Raw genomic sequence first — 26755 nt, 5'->3', positions numbered from 1 at the left:
CAAGTCCCTCCTCTACTCTCCCATAGGGAGATAAGATACAGATCACAGGGCTTAGAAGTGCAGGAACTACATTTCCCAGATGTCCTTCCCAACTGGGATACAAATAGGGTTGTTTTTTGCCAATGAGATGTGCTCACAGTGAGATATTAAAGACTGAAGTGGGTAGGAGCCATCCCTAATCTGGTTCTGACGGCAGCTGACACGGAGGCTCTGGCCACTGTGAGCTTTGCAGTAGTCAGCCTAGCACTGGCTTCAGGGTTACAAGGCAGGTGTGATTCCCTAGTCTCTGGGTGGTGGCAATGGTTTTCCAGACCTCTCAATCACAGCTTGGGGCAATGTGACCAAGAATCCTAACTTTTGCTCTTCCCGTCCATCTACTGGTTTTTACCATCGTCTGAGTCCCTATATTATATCCCTTTCTGCTCAAAATACCTAAGATGGTTCTGAAGCTCCGAACTGAATGCTGACAGACTCTTCCATGCAGTTTGTACCAATCTGCATTTTCATCCACAACGTTGGAGAGTGCCTCTTTCCCTCACAGCCTAAGCAACACAGTGTATTATTGAACTTCTTGTCGTTTGACTAATCTCTTAGGTGAGAAAGGTATCTTAGTGTAGTTTTAGTTTGCATTTCATTCATTCAGTGACAGTGAACTTCTTTTCATATGTTTAGAAGCGATGAGGATTGCTTCTTCCGTGCATTGTGCCACTAGCTCACTGTCACATGGCTGCAACCACAAGGCTTGGACCCCAAGCCCCTAATCATACCAGGTCACCACAGACCTCCACATTACCAAATCCCATCATCAACCTTTGAGTCTTTTATTTATACTACTAGCAACATTTAGCAAAAATGGCCATGCCTCTTCTTTGAGGCACTGGCTGCCCTTGGCTTCCAGAGCTCATACTATGTTCATTTTCCTCCTAACTCACAGTTCCTTTTGTATGTTCCATCTCATCTCCGCAACTCTATACCATTGGGTTGCCTTGGGCCCCAGGTCTTGGACCCTCTATTGATCCCCATTCACCTGTGATCTTGTCCAGGCTCATGGCTCTCAATCATTTTTCTATACTGAGGGTCCCAAATTTATATCTCTAGCTCCAACCACTCCCCTACTCGAAATCCCCACTTGGATGTTTAAAAGTCATCTCAAACTAACCATGTCCAAATCAAACTCACCTCCTCCCTTCTAAAAAAATAGAACCTTCTCCTCCCAGTGTTCTCTGTTTCAGTTAATAATAGCACAGCACCATCTCACCAGCCACCCAGGCCACAAACCAGGCAGTCCTCCTTGATTCCTATCACCCCTCATCCAATCTTCACAAACCTACCAGACCTACTTTATTTTTTTTTAAGATTTTATTTATTTATTTGAGAGAGAGACAGAGAGAGCATGAGTGGGGACAAGAGCAGAGGGAGAGGGAGAGAGACAAGTAGACTCTCCACTGAGCAGGGAGCCTGACATGGGGCTCAATCCCTGGACCCTGAGATCATGACCTGAGCCAAAGGCAGATGCTTAACCAACTGAACCACCCAGGCACCCCCATATCTACTTTAAAGGTCCATCGAGAATATGATGTTCGTAGCCCCATCGTGGGTCCTGGCTTATTGTAGTGGCCTCCAAATGATCTCTCTGCCTTCATTCTTGTTCCCTTCCAGCTCCTCACAGCATACCTGCTAAAAAGATTCCATTAGAACATAAGTCACATCAAGTCACGCCAATCAAAACACCCCACTGGATTCCCATATTACTCTCAGTAACTTCCAGTTCTTACAAAAGCCTCCCAAGCCCTTCTTGATCTGCCCTCCTGGCCAACAGGTCTCCAATCTTATCTCTACTGCTTTCCCTTCCATACCCTCTACTCCAGCTATATAAGCCTCCTTGTACCTCAGACGCACCAAGCACATGCCAGCTTCGGAAATTTTGCACTTGCTCCCTCTGCCCAGAATGATCTAGACAGCCAAGCTGCTGACTCTCTCAGCTCCTCAGTGCTCAAAGGCACTTCTCATGGAAGAGGCCTTGCTTATTCAAAATAGTCACTTCTGCCCTCCCTCCAGAAAGTCCTATCCCCACTTCCTGCTTTTTCATCATAGCACTTAGGATGATCTGAGCCTCTGCCACCAGCACAAACACCCCCTTACCAGCTAGGAGTGTAAACTCCATGAGAATCAGGATTTCAGGCTGTTTTATTCAGTGCAAAATCCCTAGCACCTAGAACAGTGCTTGGCATATAACAGACCCTCCGTAAGTATCTATATTAATAAATGAATGAACAAAAGTTAACATATAACTTGTAGGACATTCATGTCACAGGATGAGATGTAGATCTGGGAAGCCATGGGAGTGGGTGAAATTACCTTAGAGGGAGGAGATAAAGCTGTAGATGGGAAATACTAACTCACAAGCCATGGTAAGTGTCTAAACTGGAGAAGAAGAATTCAATGAGAACAGGACAAAAATGCTATAGGGCAGGTGAGGGTTAAGAGTAATAGCTGAAGTATAGGGGCATCTGAGTGGCTCAGTTAAGCGTCCAACTCTTGGTTTCAGCTGAGGTTGTGTTCTCAAGGTCATGAGATCGAGCCCTACGTCGGGCTCTGCGCTCAGTGTGGAGTCTGCTTGAGTTTCTCTCACCCTCTCCCTCTGTCTCTCCCCCTTGCTCGTGCTCTCAAATAAATAAATCTTCAAAAAAAAAAAGGAATAGCCAAAGTGTAAAATATGTCAGGTACCCTAAGTGTATCAACTTACAACAACCCTATGTGTTCAATACCATTATTATTCCTAATTTCCAGACAACTAAGTGAGTACAAAAGGTTTAAGAACTTGCCCAGGGCCATTTGGCAAAACTGGGGTCAGAAGCTGGGCTGTTGTCTTTATGTTTCTACTATAACTGCCCTATAACTGCTTTGATGGGAGCTGATTAGGACTGTACCAAGGTTGTGGAGGATCCTATCTCCAGTCCCCATCTCCATGCTCACCAAGGAAGACAGGAAGAGCATCCTTGGAGTGAGGCAATGTGTCCTTCCCAGGGGGCTAAGATGCATTACCAGAATGAGCTCTGGGGGGAGGACCAACACAGGCTCCTGTCCTGGCTTTGCCACTTAACACTCAGGAAATTCAGCCTAGCTACTGCATATTCCAACTGTCCCCCTCCTCATTGTGCAAAGAGGGAGCCGGCTCACATAATCTCACAAGTTCCTCCTGGCTTAGAAATCCCACAGTCTACAACCAAGGCACCAACTCTGTTAACAAGAGAGAGAAACACATCCTACAAGATACAACTTTCCTGCTACAAGGTCGTAGGGAAAAATCAACAAATAATGAGGGCCTGTTAGACTTTTCTCATGGAATCGGAAGCTCTAAGAAGGTTACTAAGAACTAGGGACTTGGAAAAAGGAGCTATGGAAAGAACTGGACATCCTTCAGGGGGACACTGCACATCTTGGATGCGTGTTCATTATCAGGGTTCCTCTTCTTTTTGGTATTATAATTATTTTACTGGTGAGCAAAACGGGAGACTCTACATGTCAGGGGAGAGGCCAAGAATAAAATTTAATTCCTGAAAACATAGATTGTAGAAGACATCATGCTAAAAAGGAGGAATTTTTAGACATACACATACGTCTATAAATAAGTAGAAGCCTGTGTTAATGTTCTGCACACACCTGTCCATAAACTGTGCTTGTGCGCACATGCCTGGACACGCTCACGTGTGTGACACATGCTCACACAGCGCGTCTCAGCGTGCGTGCGTATCTATATATACCCACAGGACTGGCCAGATATAGATTTATATATTGGAGCCTGGCTCTTTAAAATGGGGGATAATGACACTGAAAATTATTCCAAGCTTTTCAAAGACATAAATGACCAAACTGCCTCCTGACTCCTGAATTACATTACCCAGAAAGAACTTAATAACATGTTATTATCGCTTCTCCTCACTGACAGAATTTTGGGGCTGAAAAGACAAACAAGAACTACGTTCATAATCACCAGCACAGTCACCTCTGCCGAGCTGTGACCGCCGCTAATTCCAGGTAAGTGCTGTGGGGTGGGAGAAAGCCTGCAGCTGGGAATGCGACTTGGTGCTTGGTAATTGTCACCAGCTGAGAGGGGGCTACAGGAAGCTCATGGAGCCAACAGAGAAGCCCATGGGGTAAAGGGTAGAGAAGAGAGATTGCATTATGGGAACCAAAATATAATTTCTCAGTTCAAAGACATAATATACATAAACATCCTTGTGAACTGTAAAGTGCTCTACCAATGTGACTGAACAGGAAGGGGTATCATTAAGGGGTCTTGTTTGGCTCAGGGCTGCCGCATACAGCTGTAGAGGCTGTGCACTGCTCAATTTCTGAGAATGTCATTAGTCTATATGAATGGTGCCCCCTGGAGTTGTGCCTTGTGGCAGCCCCGTTGGTTGAAGTAGGGCTAAGTTGGATGATGAAGACCAGGATGGGGGCTGCTGTTCCCCTCCTGGATAATGCTTGAGCTCCAGTGATGAACCATCCAGAGAGGTGGTCAACAATTCCAACAACAACTTGCCAATGCTTTGGGAAATTTGCTTCAGGGTAATTAAAAGGCAATTACAGTTAAGATCCTTGAGGGCAGGAGCCACGATCCTGAGTCTTGTAATATGATTGGTATATGATAAATATTTAGAAAAAGTGTGTTAAAAATAATGGATGGAGAATGAATGAATGAATGATGGAAACTCATGAGGGTTAACTCCTGGGGAGAATTGGTTATAGTGATTGCAAAGAGCCTGTCCATCTCAGAAGGTGCAACTGTATACTCTATGTCTCTTCTTCCATGACTCAGATTATGACAAGTCTTTCTTGAAGGGCCATGGACATGTCATGAGTTCAGTAAGAGTTTATTTAGGATTTATGATGTACCTCGCCAAATGGTAGGTGCTATGGGTCTGTGTGGTGGAAACAGCACTGGGGTCAGCAAACAGAGCATAGGTCATGATCCCTGCCATCAAGGATCTTATAATTTAGATGGTTTAGTCAGCTATAAGTTCATGGAAAAGTGAAATAATGCTATCAGGTGGTATGACCCCAAATACTAATGAATAGCAAAGATGGTAAGTATCACAGGAGTTCAGGGCAGAAAGCACAGGATTTCTGCTCTACTACCTGCATTATGATCATGACAAAGTTACTTACCTGTTCTGAGCCTCTCTTTCCCAGCTTGTAAGACTGAAGTAACCATGCCTACCATGCAAGGTCCTTAAACAAAAGACTAAAATCAAGAAGTATTTAAAGCACAGTGCTTGACACATGGTAGAACTTTCCAGAATGCTGGTGCCTGTATAAGAACTTTTCAGTCACCAGTGACAGAATTCCAGCTGATCCCAGCTTAAGCCAAAGGGTGTGTGTGTGTGTGTGTGTGTGTGTGTGTGTGTGTGTGTGTATATATATCATTAAGGGGTCTTGTTTGGCTCAGGGCTGCCACATACAGCTGTAGAGGATGTGCACTGCTCAATATATATATATATATATATATATATATATATATACACACACACATACACACACAAAGTGAAACAGTAAAGGCTTCAGGCATAGTGGTGTCCAGGAGCTCAACTGATATCACTAGGACTCTGCCTACATTTCCATTTCTCATACAAGCTTTCTCTAGAGATAAGAATCGCTGCCAGCAGCTAAGCTGGACTCTTCCAGCTTAGCCTCAGAAGGAAGAGCTCCTCTTCCAGAAACTGGAAGGAGGAAAGTCTCAAGGAGCACTCTGATTGGTCTGGCTCAGCTCATGCAACCATGGCTTACCCAACGGCTATCGTCAGAAGAATGAGATGACCAGACTGGTGAGACCTGAGTTGTGCTCCCACTGACTGTGTGTATGGGGGTGGGGGAGGGTTAGCTCCATCCAAACCACATGGAACGAGCTTCTTAGTGGGAAAGGGCTGCCTATTTCTTGTGTATACTTAGAAGAAATAAATAAAAGACAGAGCTTCATGTTTCTATGGAAAAGACAGAGAGAAAGCTCCTAGTTCTTTACGGAAGCAAAGAATATATATCTATAGGCTTAATATGCAAACACTGCGTGTATGCATACAATTCTCTGACCAGTGGGGCCATGAGATGGTACTGGCCTGGCCCCGGGAGCCAGGACTTTGCAACCCCTGGTGAGCAGGCACAGTGCTGCAGTCACTCTCCAAAAGGGGGGAAGCAGGGGAAAGCCCACTGGGTGGGGTCCCCAGGGGCTGGGGGAGGTCAGAAGCCGAGTCCTGGTTTGAGGTGAGCTGGTGGTGTGGGAAGGGGAGGAAGGCAGTGGGGAGCCCCGGATGGCTGACCTCCCGCCCTCTGTGCCTCAGAGCCCATTTCTGCAAGGGCCACAGAGGGCCCCACTTGCTATTCTGCGCACCGCCCAGGCAAGGACATCCTGGAGCCCAGGAAGGGGCCCGGGCGACACCCAGTCAGAGCAGCACGGAGCATCCCCTTGGCGGCACAGGCCAGGTGGCCATGACCGCGACCACAGACTGGGCCAGGCGCTCACAGTGTCCCCTCTAAGACGCCACAACAGCCTCCTTCCCTAATGATCTGTTGCATTTTCTTGTCTTGAAAAGAAGGGGCGGGGGGAGATGTTTACTTAGCATCCTGATACTATGGCCTTGAGTAACCAAGCATTTAATGTCAGAGAGAGGGAGGGAGGGAAGCAGGGGTGGGGGGGGTGGGATCAAGCCCAGCATAAAATTTGCCATTATGATCATCATTTCAAATCATTTATCATGCATTCGTTTGTCAGTATTATTCTAAACTCTATTTAGGACACAGGAGTTAAGAGAGCAGGCCCCAGAGTCGGGGTGCACAGGGTCCCACCCCAGCTCTCCTCGGTAGAGTGCAGGGCTGTGGACATATTGGAGAGCACCTGGCATATACAAACTATTAATGCCATCGATCTGGTGTTGTGGTCAGTGATTGTCCTCAACAAAGCCCCACCTTCCTTGAGAGTATCTCAACTCCCGAGTTTCCATTTGTAAAAATATCTCCTGGGCTGCCAAAGACAAGGGGAAAATGTGTGCTGTGATAGGCCGATTCTAAGATGGCCCCCAAGATTCCCACTACCCCCAACACAACCCTACACATCTTGTATAATCCCCTTCCTTCAGATGAGGGCCAGCCCGCGAATATGATAACGTATCATTCATAATTTGCTTATCTTATAGGCAAAAGTGGAAGACTTTTGCAGCATCATTGATTTAGAACTAAGGGAAATAGAGGTCTGGGAGCAAGATGGCGGAGGAGCAGGAGATCTAAATTTTGTCTGGTCCCAGGAATTCAGCTGGATAAGGATCAAACCATTCTGAACACCTACGAACTCAACAGGAGATCGAAGAAAAGAATAGCAGCAACTCTCTGAACATAAAAGTGATCACTTTCTGGAAGGTAGGATGTGCGGAGAAGTGAATCCGAGGCGATATTCCGGAGGATGGACAGCGGGGGAGGGGGGCTTCATCGGTCACTTCTGGCAAGTGATAGAGCCGCAGAGCACAAAATCGGAACTTTTAGAAATTGGCTCCGCTGAGGGATGTTGCTCCAGCGGCTAAGCGGGGGGTGGAACTTTTGCTGGGACAGTGGGCTCTCAGGACCCTCAGGGTCACAGAAAGACCAGGGGTGCCTGAGTGCGGCAGAGCTCCCAGGTATCAGAGCGGGGAAGCCGGCTGCAGAGACAGAGCCGAGGAATGGGCTCTTAGCTCGGGGTTGCCATAAACCGTGATCCAAGGGACAGTCAGGCCACTGCTCCTCCAGCAGGGACCCAACAAGCGGCAGAGCCAGGGAGACTCCCCTTCCACCCCCGGGAGAAACAGCACAAGAGCACACCGCAGGGATCTGCTGGGCTTGGAGACTCCAAACGGGGTCGGGTGCCAGAGATAGAAACACTGGGTCACAGGCCAGGTGAGCACGGAGTGCGGCCGGAGACCGGGGAGAAGGGAGTGATTGACTGCTTTTCTCTGGGGGCGCACTGAGGAGCGGGGCCAAGATCTTGACTCCTCCGGGGCGGAGATTGGGAGGCCGCCATTTTCACTCTTGTCCTCCAAAGCCCAATGGAAAGCTTGCAGGGAACAAAAGCTCCGGAGAGCAAACCCAAGCAGATTACTTAGCCCGGGCCGGCAAGGACAGGGCAATTCCGCCTCTGGCAAAGACATTTGGGAACCACGGCAACAGGCCCCTCCCCCAGAAGATCAGCACGAACAGCCAGCCAAGACCAAGTTTACCAATCAATGAGAACGGCAGAACTCCAGTGCTAGGGGAATATAGCACATAGAATTCATAGCTTTTTCCCCCATGACTCTTTAGTCTTTCAAAGCTAATTTTCTTAATTTCCTTTTTTTCTTTTTCTTTTTTTTTTAATTTTTCTTTTTCCCTTTTTCAACCAACATCTTATCAATCCCTTTTTTTAAAAATCTTTTTTATTTTTCATTTTTAGAGTCATAGTCTATCCCTTCATTGTAGTTAACCTTATTTTTGGTATATATATATAAGTTGTTCTCTCTTTAAAATTTTGGGATACAGTTTCTTCTAACAGACCAAAATATACCCTAAATCACTAGTGTATGGTTCTGTTCTGGTCTCCTGCCTGATCACATTCTCTCCCTTTTTTTTAATTTCTCTTCTTTCTTTTTTCAAACAACTTCTTATCAATTCCTTTTATAAAATCTTTTATAATTTTCATCTTTACAGTCACATTCCATCCCTTCATCGTATTTACCCCTATTTTTGTACATATATCAGTTTTTCTTTCTTTAAAAATTTTGGAAGGCAGTTTGTTATAACAGACCAAAATACACCACAAATCTAGTGGTGTGGCACTGATCTATACACCAGCCTGATCATATTTGATCATATTCTTTTTCTTTTTCTTTTTTCCTTTCTTTCCCTTTCATTTCCACCGGTATCGGGTCCCTTCTGATTTGTTTAGTGTATATTTTTCTGGGGTCATTGTTACCCTGTTAGCATTTTGTTCTCTCATTCATCCATTCTCCTCTGGACAAAATGACAAGACGGAAAAGCTCACCTCAAAAAAAAGAACAAGAAGCAGTACCGACTGCCAGGGACCTAATCAATACGGACATTAGTAAGATGTCGGGGAGTTCCGAACGACTATTATAAAGATACTAGCTGGGCTTGAAAAAAGCATGGAAGATACTAGAGAAACCCTTTCTGGAGAAATAAAAGAACTAAAATCTAACCAAGTCGAAATCAAAAAGGCTATTAATGAGGTGCAATCAAAAATGGAAGCTCTAACTGCTAGGATAAATGAGGCAGAAGAGAGAATTAGTGATATCAAAGACCAAATGATGGAGAATAAAGAGGCTGAGAAAAAGAGATAAACTACTGGATCATGAGGGCAGAATTCGAGAGATGAGTGATACCATAAGATGAAACAATATTAGAATAATCGGGATTGGAAAGCTTGCAGGGAACAAAAGCTCCCGAGAGCAAACCTGAGCAGGAGAAGGACAGATAAAAAGCTTCCAGGACAAACAAAAACTAAAGGAATTTGCAAACACGAAACCAGCCCTCCAAGAAATATTGAAAGGGGTCCTCTAAGCAAAGAGAGAGCCTAAAAGCAGCTAGACCAGAAAGGAACACAGACAATATACAGTAACAGTCACCTTACAGGCAATACAATGGCACTAAATTCATATCTTTCAATAGTTACCTTGAATGTAAATGGGCTAAATGCCCCAGTCAAAAGACACAGGGTATCAGAGTGGATAAAAAAACAAGACCCATCGATATGCCATCTGCAAGAGACTCATTTTAGACCCAAAGACATCTCCAGATTGAAAGTGAGGGGGTGGGAAACCATTTACCATGCTAATGGACACCAAAAGAAAGCTAGGGTGGCAATCCTTATGTCAGACAAATGAGATTTTAAACCAAAGACTATGATAAGAGATGAGGAAGGACACTATATCCTACTTAAAGGTACTATCCAACAAGAAGATCTAACAATTGTAAATATCTCCCTAACATGGGAGCAGCCAATTATATAAGCCAATTAATAACAAAATCAAAGAAACACGTCAACAACAATACAATAATAGTAGGGGACTTTAACAACCTCCTCACTGAAATGGACAGATCATCTAAGCAAAATATCAACAAGGAAATAAAGGCTTTAAATGACACACTGCCCCAAATGGACTTCACAGATATATTCAGAACATTCCATCCCAAAGCAACAGAATACACATTCTTCTCTAGTGCCCATGGAACATTCTCCAGAATAGATCACATTCTAGGTCATAAATCAGGTCTCAACTGGTACCAAAAGACTGGGATCATTCCCTGCATATTTTCGGACCACAGTGCTTTGAAACTAGAACTCAATCACAAGAGGAAAGTCAGAAAGAACTCAAATACATGGAGGCTAAAGAGCATTCTACTAAAGAATGAATGGGTCAACCAGGAAATTAAAGAATTAAAAAATTCATGGAAACAAGTGAGAATGAAAACACAACTGTTCAAAATCTTTGGGATGCAGCAAAAGTAGTCCTAAGAGGAAAGTATATAGCAATACAAACCTTTCTCAAGAAACAAGAAAGGTCTCAAATACACAACCTAACCCTACACCTAAAGGAGCTAGAGACAGAACAGCAAATAAAGCCTAAACCCAGCAGGAGAAGAGAAATAATAAAGATCAGAGCAGAAATCAACGAAACAGAAACCAAAAGAACAGTAGACCAGATCAACGAAACTAGGAGCTGGTTCTTTGAAAGAATTAATAAGATTGATAAACCCCTGGCCAGACTTATCAAAAAGAAAAGAGAAATGACCCAAATAAATAAAATCATGAGTGAAAGAGGAGAGATCACTACCAAGAAAGAAATACAAACAATTATAAGAACATATTATGAGCAACTATATGCCAGCAAATTAGATAATTTGGAAGAAAAAGATGCATTCCTAGAGATGTATAAACTACCAAAACTGAACCAGGAAGAAATAGAAAACCTGAACAGACCCATAACCACTAAGGAAACTGAAGCAGTAATCAAAAATCTCCCAACAAACAAGAGCCCAGGGCCAGATGGCTTCCCAGGGGAATTCTACCAAACATTTAAAGAATTAATACCTATTCTTCTGAAACTGTTTAAAAAAGATAGAAATAGAAGGAAAACTTCCAAACTCATTTTATGAGGCCTTGATTCCAAAACCAGACAAAGACCCCATCAAAAAGGAGAATTACAGACCAATATCCTTGATGAACATGGATGCAAAAATTCTCACCAAAATACTAGCCAATAGGATCCAACAGTACATTAAAAGGATTATTCACCACGACCAAGTGGGATTTATTCCTGGGCTGCAAGGTTGGTTCAACATCCACAAATCAATCAATGTGATACAATACATTAATAAAAGAAAGAACAAGAACTATATGATCCTCTCAACAGATGCAGAAAAAGCATTTGACAAAGTACAGCATCCTTTCTTGATTAAAACTCTTCAGAGTGTAGGGATTGAGGGCACATACCTCAATATCATAAAAGCCATCTGTGAAAAACCCACAGCGAATATCATTCTCAATGGGGAAAAACTGAGAGCTTTCCCCCTAAGGTCAGGAACACGGCAGGGATGTCCACTATCACCACTGCTACTCAACATAGTACTAGAAGTCCTAGCCACAGCAATCAGATAACAAAAGGAAATAAAAGGCATCCGAATCAGCAAAGAAGTCAAACTCTCACTCTTTGCAGATGATATGATACTTTATGTGGAAAATCCAAAAGCCTCCACCCCAAAACTGCTAGAACTCATACAGGAATTCAGTAAAGTGGCAGGATATAAAATCAGTGCATAGAAATCAGTTGCATTTCTATACACTAACAACGAGACAGAAGAAAGAGAAATTAAGGAGTCAATCCCATTTACAATTGCACCCAAAACCATAAGATACCTAGAAATAAATCTAACCAAATCTAACCATCTGTACTCAGAAAACTATAAAATAGTCACGAAAGAAATTGAGGAAGACACAAAGAAATGGAAAAACGTTCCATGCTCATGGATCAAAAGAATAAATATTGTGAAGATGTCAATGCTACCTAGAGCAATCTACGCATTTAATGCCATCCCTATCAAAATACCGTCAACTTTTTTCAAAGAAATGAAACAAATAATCCTAAAATTTGTATGGAACCAGAAGAGACCCCGAATAGCCAGAGGAATGTTGAAAAAGAAAAGCAAAGCTGGTAGCATCACAATTCCAGACTTCAAGCTCTATTACAAAGCTGTCATCATCAAGACAGTATGGTACTGGCACAAAAACAGACATATAGATCAGTGGAACAGAATAGAGAGCCCAGAAATGGACCCTCAACTCTATGGTCAACTAATCTTCGACAAAGCAGGAAAGAATGTCCAATGGAAAAAAGTCTCTTCAACAAATGGTGTTGGGAAAATTGGACAGCCACATGCAGAAGAATGAAACTGGACCATTTCCTTACACCACACACAAAAATAGACTCAAAATGGCTGAAAGACCTAAATGTGAGACATGAGTCCATCAAAATCCTAGAGGAGAACACAGGCAGCAACCTCTTCGACCTCAGCCACAGCAACGTCTTCCTAGAAACATCGCCAAAGGCAAGGGAAGCAAGGGCAAAAATGAACTATTGGGACTTCATCAAGATAAAAAGCTTTTGCACAGCAAAGGGAACAATCAACAAAACCAAAAGACAACCGACAGAATGGGAAAAGATATTTGCAAATGACATATCAGATAAAGGGTTAGTATCCAAAATCTATAAAGAACTTATCAAACTCAACACCCAAAGAACAAATAAGCCAATCAAGAAATGGGCAGAAGACATGAACAGACATTTTTCCAAAGACGACATCCAAATGCCCAACAGACACATGAAAAACTGCTCAACATCACTCGGCATCAGGGAAATCCAAATCAAAACCTCAATGAGATAACACCTCACACCAGTCAGAATGGCTAAAATCAACAAGTCAGGATAAAACAAAATGTTGGTGAGGACACAGAGAAAGGGGAACCCTCCTATACTGTTGGTGGGAATGCAAGCTGGTGCAGCCACTCTGGAAAACAGTATGGAGGTTCCTCAGAAAGTTGAAAATAGAGCTACCGTACAACACAGCAATTGCACTACGGGGTATTTACCCTAAAGATACAAATGTAGTGATCCGAAGGGGTATGTGCATGCCAATGTTTATAGCAGCAATGTCCACAATAGCCAAACTATGGAAAGAGCCAAGATGTCCATCAACAGTTGAATGGATAAATAAGTGTGGTATATATATACAATGGAATATTATGCAGCCATCAAAAAAAATCCTAAATCTTGCCATTTGCAATGATGTGGATGGAACTAGACAGTATTATGCTAAGCGAAATAAGCCAATCAGAGATAGACGTGTCATATGATCTCACTAATACGAGGAATTCTTAATCTCAGGAAACAAACTGAGGGTTGCTGGAGTGGTGGGGGGTGGGAGGGCTGGGGTGACTGGGTGATAGACGTTGGAGAGGGTATGCGCTATGGTGAGCATTGTGAATTGTGTAAGATTGATGAATCATAGACCTGTACCCCTGAAACAAATAATACATTGTATGTTAAAAAAAAAAAAAGAAGATAGTAGGAAGGGAAAGATGAAGGGGGGGAAATCGGAGGGGGAGACAAACCATGAGAGACTATGGACTCTGAGAAACAAATTGAGGGTTCTAGAGGGGAGGGGGTTGGGGGGATGGGTTAGCCCGGTGACGGGTATTAAGGAGGGCATGTATTGAATGGAGCACTGGGTGTTATATGCAAACAATGAATCATGGAACAGTACATCAAAAACTAATGATGTAATGTACGGTGATTAACATGACATAATAAAATAAAATTTAAAAAAAAAGAACTAAGGGAAATAGACATTATCCTAGGTGGGCCTGCCTTAATCAGGTGAGCCCTTTAAGAGGGACTCAGTCCTTCCTGAGTTTAGACAGACACTCTCCTGCTGGCCCTGAAGAAGCAAACAGCCGTGCTGTGAACTGCCTGTGAAAAGGGGCAGCCTTGGAGCTGAAGACCTCAATCCTATAATCAAAAGGAATTGAATTCTGCCAATAACCTGAACTTGGAAGAGGATCCCAAGCCTCAAAAGAGAGTACAGCCAGGCTGACACTGTCCAGCTTTGAATGCAGCCTTGTGAGACCCTAAGCGGAGCATCCGGCTAAGCTGTGGGACTCCTGACCCACAGAAAGTGTGAGAAAAATGTGTGCCACTTTAAGTCACTATGTTTGTGGTAATTTGTTACACAGCAATAGAAAATTAATATAAATTCTCTATCTGCTTAAAGCCTTGCTGAATGCGGTTTAAAAATAGTGTGTGCCTGAGTGCATATGCTAGAGAGAGAGAATTTAAATTCTAAAAAATGGCCCCACTATTTTTGGATCATAATCAAAAATATAGACCATCATTCATTCAACAAGTATTGACTGAGCACCTACTTACTATAGGCAAGGCAGTAGACAAGGAATTTAATCGGGATTAGAAACCAAAAATGGAAATTTGTTACTGTTATTACCTAAGGGAATTAAAGGGAAAATGTTTAATGTTGAAATAGAAGGCCTCCTTGAAACCAAGAAACAGACTTTTAACTACAGAGAACAAACTGTGGGTTACCAGGTGGGTGGGGGGGGGAATGGGTGAAACAGGTGATGGAAATTAAGGAGTGCACTTGCGATGAGCACCAAGTGATATATACAAGTGTTGAACCACTATTTTGTCTACCTGAAACTAACATTACACTGTATGTTAGCTGGAATTTAAATAAAAAGTTAAAAAAAATATACCAGGCCTCCTTAAGCCATCCTTATCAGAATGTATGCCTGTCAAGGATGAGTTTCTTTGAGATAGTGAATGAATAATAGTAACAGTAATGATAATGATAATAATAACAGAAGGCCAACCCAGAATTTTAATCCAGCTCTGTCTGGAAAATTCCATGCAAACAAACTCCACTGAACACCTTCCATCTTGCAGGATAGTAAATGGTCCCTTTGCCTCTTAGTCTCTTCACCTCCCCGCCACCTGCCAGGGGGTGTCTGCCCATGTCTGTGTCCCCCCAGATTTCCTCCAGAAACAATAGAGAACAAGAAATTAAAGCTACACAAAAACACACACCCAGCATAATTGGAAGACAGAGAATACCTAAACTCCAAAATCACGGTAAACAAAGCAAACAAAACTTCCAGGTGAGAGATGTTGCATATCTCTGCCTCACCACCTACCACCTACAAGGCTCTGCTGTGAGGTAGGGAGAGCCTGCAGGCATATCTTTTGGGGGAGAAGAAGGGGCAAAGGAAGAGAGAGGCATCCTTTGGCAGTTGGATCATCTAGCACGCCAAAAGAGAACTAAAAAAAAAAAAAAATCAGAAGTATCTCATTATAGATTCTTTTTTTTTAACTTTTTAAAAATTTATTTGACAGAGAGAGAGCACAAGCAGGGGGAGCTGCAGGCAGAGGGAGAGAGACAAGCAGACTCCCCGCTGAGCAGGGAGCCTGACAAGGGGCTTGATCCCAGGACCCTGAGATCATCACCTGAGCCAAAGGCAGACGCTTAACCCACTGAGCCACCCAGGCGCCCCTCATTATAGATTCTTTAGCAAATGGAAGACACTTCATATTTGTGGCAGATTAAGATTTTTGCACTCTTCAGTGAGGAGATCCTCCCCGTCTCCATTTCCTGTCCACCTCCCTCCTCCCCTGGGCCACCCTTTGAGAGACTTCCAGAGGGGAGGTGGGGGTGGGGGGAGTCTTTTACTGGCATTTGATTTCAAAAAGCTAGCTATTTGGATCTTCCCTCAGGGAATGCAATAGACTCAAAACTTAAGCAAAGGATCTGGGAGAAACTATTAGGAGTAAGAGCAAGACTCCCCCTCCCCTCTGTGCTCTCCGCCACTTCCCCCAACGCAACCCCAACTAAATAAAAAAGTTTGCAGGCCAGGGGACAATAAGGAAAGCTGAGACATCACTGGGTCCCAGATTGGAGCCCTAGACCCTCTTCCTTGCTCCTATTTGACATCTCAGGAGTCCAGAGGGGTGTGAGGTCCAGTGTCCTGTGACCATTTCCTAGGTAGAGCTGTCTCTGAACTGGATGCAAGTCCCTAGAAAAGAGGAGGTCTCAGAGCTTCCCCGCACCCCAGCATGGTTTAAGAACAGCATTCTTGGTATTGCTGCACGCTAAAGTCCCGAGAAAGCTGTCCTCCCTGATGGGGTGAAGCAGAGAGAAAGAGGGCCATTGCCCAGGCAACCACAGGATTAGGGGCTCACAAGGTAAATATCTCCAGGAAAGGTGAGCAGTGGCCCGGATTGCTGGAAGACTGGCCCAAGCCTGTAGACGCTCGCATGGCAAGATGGCACCAAAGGCAGGATGGCCCCTCTGGAGGTGTGGGCCCCCAAGGAAACCCTTGGAACTCAGAAGGGGAAGGAGAATTACTAAGATGAATCTTCTCCCTCCTGGTAGAATGGGCTCGAGTCTGAAGTGAGGAGGTCCAGGGCCCTTCCTGAAGCCAGCCTCCACGGGGGGAGAGTCAGCACAGGGTTTGGAAGCACAGCTGAGGAAGCCCAGGCACAAAGGGGCAGGCGGAGGCTGAGCGGCACCTGCCAGAAAGTGCTGTGCATGCTGTAGAGAATGAGCAGGAAGGGAGAGGTCAGGAGGAGAAGGGGGCCCCACAGCACCAGGATCCGCAGCCTGGAGGCAGAGATGACAGTCCACGTGACTACAGCTCTTCCTCCTTCCTCTTGGAGAAACAGCCGGGTTGCCAGCACCCCTTCCCTGCAGCGAGACTCCTTGTTTTAACTGGTAGATGAGGAGGGGCAGAGAACAAAGAGAAAAGCAGAGCCTGTTTCCCAGAGGGCCCTCCTACTCAAGCTCCTAAGTTGACCGGCCACCCACATCCCTGAGAAAGAGACATACAGTCACCGGATGCAGGGGCACCCTGGGCCTCAGCATCCTCTGCAACGGAGAAATGGGACAGGTTGCTCCACATTCCATGCCTGCCTTTCCCATCCCAGGGGATATATATATATATATATATATATATATATATATATATATATATATATTTTTTTTTTTACCCTTGTCTCTCCTTTTTTTTGTAGGACCCAGCTCCTCCTAAGTGGGCAGGAAATATGGTGAGAATAAGTCACTTAACAAATGCCTGACCAACCTCTGGGACACAGCACTTTCATGACCACATCTGAACTCACCTGGTGAGCTCCTTGATTCAACTTACTAGCAAGAGAAGACACTACGCCCCGCCCCACAAAAAGAACACAGAAAGACAGAGAGGAAGTGGCAATTTGACAGTAACTGTTCCGTGCTAGGAGAAACACAACGGTACAATCTCCGGAAGCCAAGTGTTTGGTAACTTTGCTTTGGATTCTTCCTCAAGGAGTAGCAGCCGCCAAAAGAGGGTGATGCAGTGCCCTAGCACTGTGTTACTCCCAGTGTGCTCTGTGGCCCAGCAGCATCACCAGGGGCCTGCAGGAAATGCAGAATCTCACACCCCTGCCAAGACCTCCTGAATCAGACTCTGTATTTTTTTAAAAGATTGATTTATTTTAGAGAGGGAGAGCACATGCATGCAGCAGGGAGGTGCAGAGGGAGAGAGAGAGAGAAAATCTCAAGCAGACTCCCTGCCAAGCGTGGAGCCCGAAGCAGGGCTCGAGCTCATGACCCTGAGATCACGACCTGAGCCAAAACCAAGAGTCGGATGCTTAACCGACTGAGCCACCCAGGTGCCCCCAGACTCTGCATTTAATGAGAATTCATACTGAGGTTTCAGTAGCAAGGCCTTCTATCACAGACAGAAAGGAAAAGAGCTGAGAAAGAGACCAGGAAGAAGTGAGATGATTAGGAGTATCTTAGGGGGCAGGTGTTCATAGTATCTATTAATTTCTTAACTAATTATTACTCAACAGCCAAAAGAAAAAACCAGAGAGACCTAGAGTACAACATGTGTCATCTGGTGCCAAGCCAGCCTGTCTGATTCCAGAGTGTGGCCCACGTGAGATTTTTTGCCTATAAACATTCATAAGTGAACTACTAGGCCAGTGAGACTTACCCACCTGCCACTTCTCCCTACCCATGTCCCTAGGTGGCCTTTCAGGACAACCCCAACCCCCATCCCCATCCTCCCATCGCAGGAGAAATGGACCATTTCCTACTTTATTCCCAGCTCGAAGTAGGAGCTCAGTAATTGTGTGCCAAATAATGGAAGTGTTGTGCTTGCAGGCTTTGATCAATTAGTGATTGTAATTGGAGCTGAATGTAATTAATTATATAATTTTGGGTCGTTCAGGTTTAATTCTACTAAAATTACATCACGAAAACAGGGCTGGAAGAAGGATTTCCGATAGAAAGAAAGGAGCTGTGAGCGAAGCTTCCATGGACAGTAGGTGCACATCGAGGTGGTTCCCATGCCAATAATAAAAGAATCAAGCAGCTGCATAACTAAGGGTTCTGATACTGAATCCCACTTGGACACAGAGTCCAAAAATCGAGGAACAGGCTTCTGGGAGCCGTGGACACTCTCTGCTATGGAATCTGCTTAATTTGGGGGCATTAATTTGCCTTGATCCATTTCTACTGCTGCATCTTTTCCATTTTTCATGCCATGTGAATCTCTTTCCGACTCTCAGAGCCCCAGAGGGTGTTAGAGCTAAAGAAGGATCTTTGAGGAATCTTTAGAGCAGTGGTTTTTAGCCCAATCAGACCTCACACATCCTTCTTACAAATATTTTGTATTGCCCCTTCCCATCTGAAATGAAATCCACAGAAACTATAATCTACCTACATAATTATATATATAATTTTTCAAAGCCAGATGGATACAGGTGGGTGGTATTGGCCATTCACAGGCAGGTTCTGCATTGCCATTTCTAAAATGGTGAACAATAACTCCTAAAGAAACAAAACCATCCCTCAATTCTCATGGCAATGACATCTCTGGAAAATTTAATGAGTTTGAAAACCAAGCAAAAAATGCTTTGCCTTTTACATGTGAAACTGAGTTAGGTTGTAGATTCAGTTCATTATAAACAGGACTTTCACCACACAAATATCCCATGGGACATTTGGAAACCACACAAGTCAAAGACAAATTCTTTGTTGAGTGAAGCTGTGTCACCCACAGGAAGACATCTGGCAACCTTGAGCCCACCCACTCAACGCCAGGAGCAATCCCCTAGTCATTGTGATAACCCCCTATGCCTAAGCACTTCCACAAAATACCCGGGGGCAGGAGCACCCCCACTGAGAACCACTGACTTAACCCAATCTCCTTGCAAGTGAGAAATGAGAGATGGGGGAGGAGGAGATTTGCCCTAACTGACTAGCTGGCCAACAGCACCCCAGGTCTCTGGACTCCCATTCCAGGATCCCTCCTAGCTCCTCACTGCAGCTCCCCATACTGAACATGGTCAGAGGGGATCCAACTCTTGCTCAGAAATCCTTTGGGTTCCAATGCAGGAACCCAGAAGATCAAACTCCCTGCAAAAGAAAACATGGCCACACGGTGTTGATAAAGTCCTCTAAGCTAGGGAATGACATCATGATGCCTTTAAATCAGTCTGTCCCAATGAGCCCAAGATGTCTCTTCCCCATCACCAGTAAGCTAGGAATGTTCTGTCAGTGTGGAGAAGTTAACTTGTGCCCCGGTGTTCATGAGTGAGAGCCCTGAAACTACCCCAAGTAAAGAAAGGATCGGACGTTGAGAGCAAAAATAGCAATTGGGCGTTTGCCAACACTGCTCAATCAGTAGCAGCTGACTGGTATGCTGTGTTAAGAAGGATTCAAGAGTCACATCCCGGCTCAAACCAAAAGGATGCTGTGATCAGTTTGTAGAATTTGCATTGGCCATGGTAGGGGCTGGCAGCACCACGCCACTGATTTGCCATATCTGTTTTAGAACCCCAGACAAATCCAGTTTACTTTCCTAGGTCAGAAGCTCATTCGTTTTACCAATGACAGTCTATTTCATCCCACTGAATTCTTTAAAATTTCAGGCCAACATCTCCTTCTTGATGGTTGACACAGTTCAATTGTGAGACAAATTGCTACGAGTGGTCATGCTAGGATCTTGTCTCAGAGTCTCCCTCCCTCACGCAGTACACACACGTTGAGTACATGTTATATACCAGTCATTGGCAAACCTGTTGTATTGCACATAAGAATCATCCTTTCTCAAGGTCCCTAATTCACAAAGTAAGATGCATCACGCAGAACTCAGCATGAATACCCACTATTTTCCATCTGAAATGGATGTACCCTTAGTTAAAGGATCAAGATGACACTGCATAATGACTGATGGTAATTAGTGCCTTGAATATTTCTTGCTAGGACAGCTATATTTTGAGTACAAGTGTCTTTAGACAAAATGGCTAAATATTGGTTCTCTTTAAGGTTAAAGAAAGTAGGTAACCTAGAAAAAGACATCTAGAAGAATAAAAAATAATCATTCAAAAAGGCTGCCTGTATAATACTTATTAGAAATACAAAATTAGGTCAAATGCTCTTGAATGAACTGGTTTTAAAAATCTTAATAATGAAAAAAAAGGCAAGAAATAATAGGAAGTTCAAGTGGATCTGAAAATATTCAAGAATACTTAATTTGAGATAAACTTGTCTCTGGGAGAACTGATCCTTAGGCAAACGGGTTTTTGGCCATGTGACTACAGGCAAATTGGCCTTAGGTGAACTGGACAAGAGCCACTTTGGTGGCACAAGATGGGAGACAAAGAGCACAGGGAAGGGACCAGATCCAGACCAGGACAGCAGTGGTAGACAGGTAGAGAAGAGTTGGTGATACAAGACATCCAAGGAGGTGGAGCCTGGGGCTGGGGAGGTTGTTATGAAGGTCAAGAAGGGGTACAGGCTAACTCCTGGCTCCCAGACCTGGGTGACTACAAGGTGGCACCATCCACTGAGACAGTGAATGTGGGCCCTTTGGTCCAAATGAAATCTGGAGAAAGAATGGCCCCAAAGAGATAGTCTCATCAAATCTCGCTTCCAGGTGGGCTGCTGACTGGCATCACTGGTCTCCAGGAGTTGTTCACATCCCTTGCTCTCCTCCCAGGCCACAGATTCCCGGGTCACCACTGCCTCCACCAGCAATAGCCTCCCTCCTTACCCAAGGCCAGAAAGACCACAGGCAGGCAACATGTCTGATTCATTGTCTCTCCCCTCCCCTCCCCCATAAATAGGCGTTGAAGGAATACACGCTAGACTCATGAATTGAGGGATGTGTAAGCGGCCCCATGATGACTAGTGAGGGACCTCCCATGGCCTCCACTGTCACACAAGAGACAAAGAAGTGCTCTTTGCCCTCCAAGACCTGCAGAGAGCTGGTAGACAATGCGTGCAGATGGTGGGAGTGGAGAGAAGAGTCAGGAGAAGTGGAAGGAGGAGGAGGCCACAAGGCACAGTGGTCTTGGGGGGCTCCCGAGGCAAAGCAGAGCTTGAGTGCTCTCAGGAGCAAACACATAAGGGAGAGAAGAGGAGGCAGAGTGGACAACAAAGGGCAAGGCCATGAAGATGGCTGAGCCTGTTTAGGAAGCCCACAGCCCAGACGGAGGGGCAGGGGACAAGCCTCCCGTGAGCCCTCACCTCACTCAGCCAGACACGTGATGTTAGGGAGTGCAGGGGGGGACAGAGGCCCCCCCACACACAGTCCAGTTCCTAAATTTGCCCCTGGCTAAACTCGAGTTCTGGGAACTGGCCTGCCCAGCTCTCGGGCCCCCAGGGAACACCTGTCTTTATCTTAAATGCTCCCAGGGACGTCTCAATCAAACTAACACTGTGATTAAAAAAAAGCTCCTGCCAGCTCTCTGGGGGTGACCCGTGGACAGCTACTAGCAGAATCAATAAGAGAAATTAAGCCTATTTCAGCCAAATAGCCAGCTCCTAAGAACCCCATGGGTCATTAGCAAACACGCATGACTATTCTAAAAAGCACATCCATACACATGGCATCCAGCCAGAATGCCATGGGTGTCTGTGGTGATTTTGACCAGAAAATGGCATTTAAAGGAACCTGTTAGGAGCCCTTACTCTCATTGTCTCAACAACAGCAATAAAAATTTACTGCAACTTAACCCTGTTTGTTCTTGTTCGGTTGTGTGGAGAGTGCCCAGTCTATAATCGTCTCATTTTCTATCTCTGTGTATGTGTCTGTTATTCCCCTCTAGACTTCGTCTAGGCTCTCCATGTCCTCCAAACAGGAGTGCAGGGCCCGTAATCACTGCAATGATATGGACCCTTTTGTTAAACATAAAATACCAAATTTAAAGTAACTTACACAAAAAAGGCGAGGGAGATTTGTTGGCTCAAGTAATTGAAAAATCAAGGATGGAACTGGCCTACAGGAACGGCTTGATCTAGGGGTTCAAAGGATGAGGCAGACAAGATAGCCACTGAAGCTTAGCAACCAGGGGAAAGGTCATCATTCTCCATAGCTCTAGCTGAAGTCATAGGAAGGTCCTTGGGGTCATGAATCCCTACCAGAACCAATCTTAGTGTCCAGAGAGGTGGCCATCTGTCTACCCCCATGGTTTCTGGGAGATCCTGGATCAGCACACTTGCAGGAATAGGTGTCTCTGCAGGAAAGGGGAGTTCTGTTAAAGCTGCAAGGTTTGCTGAGTAGATAAACCGTCTATTTGCATGCTGTACATCTACCTATTAGCTGCTTAGAGCTGCTTTTCCCTGTCACTCTCAGTGGTGCTACCTATTCACATTCACCACAGCCCTCTGAGAAGGGCAACCTATGGGAAGCGGGGGAAGCAGAAGCACCAAGACCAAAGCAACCTGTCCAGTGATAGCAAAACTAGGGCATCGGGCTGACCTCCAGCGGCCTGGCTCAGTGTGGACAACACTGGCCACTGCCCAGAGAACCTGGTCCAGGCCAAAGGTAGGGAAAAGATCTGAGTCTTCTCTGGACACACGCTGCCATCAGATTATTACAGGCATTAACTGTTTTAAGTCAGAATTCACTTCTAACCAGCTCATTAAAATGCCCCACATTGATGGTTTCTCCCCTCCCCCTGTTTTGTCACCTCTCCCTGCATACTTGGGAGAGAGAGAAGAGGTGAAAATGGCAGAAGTCCTCTACATTCCCACTTTCCATGGGGCACAATGGAATCCTGCCACTCTTAGCTCCCCAAACAAAGCTGTCCCTAGAAGGGGGCATACCCCAGTGTCCACAGTGGCCTGAGGGTCTTGATGTTCCAGGCGCTGTTGGCCGGATGAGGTCTGGACCACACAGGCCCACTCTCTGCAGAGAGATGACTGTTCATGTGGTGTCCCGGTCCAACTGAACCCACTGCAAGAGCCCCACACCCCGCCCCCCGCTCCAGACTGAGGAGGCTGTGGGAAGGGGGCGAGGGTTCAGCTTCCAGCAGGCTTGGCAGAAGCAGTCCTTTACCAAGGAAAATGGGAAGTCAGAGGTTGAGAGCCCCAGCTCTGGCTGCGGACCACCTTGGCTCAGAGCCTGCCTCCACCATTCACTGCCTGTGTGCCTCTGGCAAGCAACCCAAGCCCTTTGTGCCTCAGTTTATTCACCTACACTAAGGGGATAATAGTGGCCCCTAGACCTCATTGCGTTATCATGTGAATTAAGTGCCATCAAGTCCATGCAAAAAGGCTAGAGTGTGGTCGGTGCTCAGAATTAGCTATTATTATTGCTAGTATTTTGTCATTTACTGATTACTAACTCTTCTACTTGGAATAAAGCCTACCGTAGCTTTCCCAAGCCTGCCCACAGGATTCAATGGTGTGGTAGAGAGCATGGCATCCCCCCCCCCCACAGATGTGCACTTTCTATTCCCTGGAACCTGCAAATGTTGCTTTACATGGTAGTCAAAGGCATTTGCAGGGGTGATTACGTGAAGGCTCTTGAGAGGCGGAGATCTTCCCAGATTATCCAGGGGGGTTCGACGTAATCACAAGGTGCTTATGCAGGCAGGAGGGTCAGAATCAGAGAAAGAGCTATAACAGAGGAAGAAGAGGTAGAACAGACACAGCCATGAGCCAAGGAATGCAGGCAGCCTCCAGAAACCAGAAAAGGATCCTCCCCTAGAGCTTCCAGAAAGGATGCAGCCTGTCTGATACCTTGATTTTTGGACTTCTGACCTCCAGAAGGATAAAATAACCAATTTGTGTTGTTTCAAGCCACTCAATGGTCAGATCACTATGACCTGGTATGGGGCTCCTGACCACCACCTTTAAGCCATGGGTGTAGGGAGCATTTGATTAAAGAACGCTCAGAAGAAAGCCTCCCCATCCTCTAAAAGCAACCTTCATTCACTTCTCCAACAAATATTTATCTCATGTCTATTCTTGCAAATAGCACATGGCCACACTCACCACCTATCGGGGCTCATCCAAGATCCAGGCTCCTTCCACCTTTCTGGTGGGCTATCCTCAGCATGTTGGATTTTCATGGGTGTGAGAGAGTCTCACTCCATTTTTGACATTGACCCTGACAGCTTTTAAGATCTACCTTTCCCCTTCCCTTTGGCCCCAAGTCTGGGCAAACCAGTAAGAAACCCCAAGTGTTTCCTCCATTGACACTGGTGGAAAAGTTCAAATCATGGAAACCATGGCCCCCACAGAGGAGCCCTCATCCTGGTCTCGCCCCAAGAAAAACCAGAGCTACCCTGACCCTACCATGCCTCACTCACATTTCACTCCAGACCAAAGCTGGGCCTTCTCCCAGGGGAAACCTTTTGCTAGTTACTATGCAAGCAATAAGCTTTACCTCACATCCATCAGTGCTTGTGCACCATTTGTTCCAAGATCCATAAATGCCTGGGAAGGCTGTCTGGCATTCAGAGGAAATGACAGGTGCCCAAATAAAAAGTCATGTACTTACTGCCTCAAAGTCACAAAATGGCTGCTATAGTTCCAGATATCCAAAACCACATACCAACCTCCCCCACAAGAAGGAGCAGAGAAGGGCAACACTAAAAAACGACACCCTTATCAGGGCGCCCGGGTGGCTCAGTCGTTAAGCGTCTGCCTTCGGCTCAGGTCATGATCTCGGGGTCCTGGGATCGATCCCCACATCGGGCTCCCTGCTCAGCAGGAAGCCTGCTTCTCCCTCTCCCACTCCCCCTGCTTGTGTTCCCTCTTTCACTGTGTCTCTCTCTGTCAAATAAATAAATAAAATCTTAAAAAAAATAAAATAAAAAACAACACCCTTATCAATATCTAAAGAAAAACTTCCCAGAAGCCTTCAATGAGATTCCCCTTCATTTCTCATGTCATGTGTCACCTCTAGGGCTGCAAGGGAGGCTGGGAAAACAAGACCTCACCTCTTCAGCCTCTCAGAGGGCAGGTAAAAGCTAACAGGGTTGGGAATGGCATCTGCCATGGGGGCTAATAATAACAATTATCCATAAAATAATCATAGGTGAGACTGATTTACCCCCTCTGGACACTGGGAGACAGCTGCAAGGTCAGGCTGGTGCAGAGGGTTCCCGGCCCGCTGCTCAGGGGTGACTGACCAGAGGACTCCCTGCCAACGCCCCACTGGTGACTTGTTTCTAGAACTGCAAATATATCTGGAAAACAAAACACGCAGCACCAGGCCTATCTTTTGCAAGATGGGGCTCAATGTTCAAGCTTCTGATGTTACATCCATTTGTCATTCCATCTGGGTATATGCTTAAAAAATCAGGGTGTGGTACATGTAAACGTTAAAACTACACTACACTGCCGTTTTTATGACCTTGTGTTGGCATATCTGCATTTTGTCAGTTCCTTGGGAGCCCTCTTATTTGGAAACAGCCAGGTCTCTCTTAATTTCAAAGAGACTGTGCCTGCTGTCCACCCGTGGAGGAGTTTATAAGCTGCATCTCTTCCCTCTCTAGAAGACACACGGAAGGTGTGTGAGCCTAAAGCAGGGGCCCAACCCTGGCTGGGGAGCTTTAAAGACAAAGGCAGTGAGTCATGTCCATATCATGTTCCCCTGGATATGACGTAATGGGACGGGCACGTTACCTCTGTGGTATTCTTCCCCAAACTCATAACCCCGGTCTAATCACAAGAAAACATCAGACAAGCCAAAATCAAGAGACATTCTACAAACTACCTGACCAGTACTCTTTCAAAGCATCAAGGTCATGAAAAACAAGGGAAGTCTGAGGAACTGTGGCAGAACACACTAAGGAGACATGACAACTGAATGCGATGTGATATCTTAGACTGGATCTGGGAGCACTGGGAGGACATTTGTAGGGAAATGGGTGAAATATGAGTAGTTTAGTTAACAGTACTGTACTAATGTTATTTCCTTAATATTCATAAAGGTACCATGGTTATGTAAGCTGTCAACATTAAGGAAAGTGAGCTGAAGGGTATGGGGGCGCCCTCTGGGTACAATCTTTGCAACTCTACTGTAAATCTAAAGTTATTTCAAAATAATAAGTTAAAAACAATTTACAAAATAATTTTAAAATGCCTGGCCCTCACTCAAACCACTTCAATCAGAATCACGGGCATTCAAATCTCTCCTGGCGATTCCCATGTGCAGGTAGGGCTGCAAACAGCAGACCGGAGATTTCAACTATGAGCATGGGCGTCAGAATTCACTGTAGAGCTGATTAACACAGATTGCTGGGCCCCACCCCAGAGTTTCAGCAGCGCTGGAGTGGGGTCTGAGAATTTGCATTTCTAACGAGCTCCCAGGGTGTGCTGATGCTGCTGG

General features: G+C 45.2%; 1 protein-coding gene across 6 annotated transcripts in view; it reads right to left on the bottom strand.

The window, feature by feature from the left end:
* The window catches only part of ADCK1 (aarF domain containing kinase 1), a 182600-nt gene that overhangs the window by 6501 nt on the left and 149344 nt on the right, over window positions 1–26755 (bottom strand). The gene's annotated exons all lie outside the window — the stretch shown is intronic.

The sequence above is a fragment of the Callorhinus ursinus genome, unplaced genomic scaffold (genome assembly GCF_003265705.2).
Source record: "Callorhinus ursinus isolate GAN/ISIS: 27379988/994484 unplaced genomic scaffold, GSC_fseal_2.0 scaffold8, whole genome shotgun sequence".
Classification (NCBI taxonomy): Eukaryota; Metazoa; Chordata; class Mammalia; order Carnivora; family Otariidae; genus Callorhinus; species Callorhinus ursinus.
The sequence above is the reverse complement of the archived record's forward strand: the minus strand, read 5'-3'. Positions and strand labels throughout refer to the sequence as shown.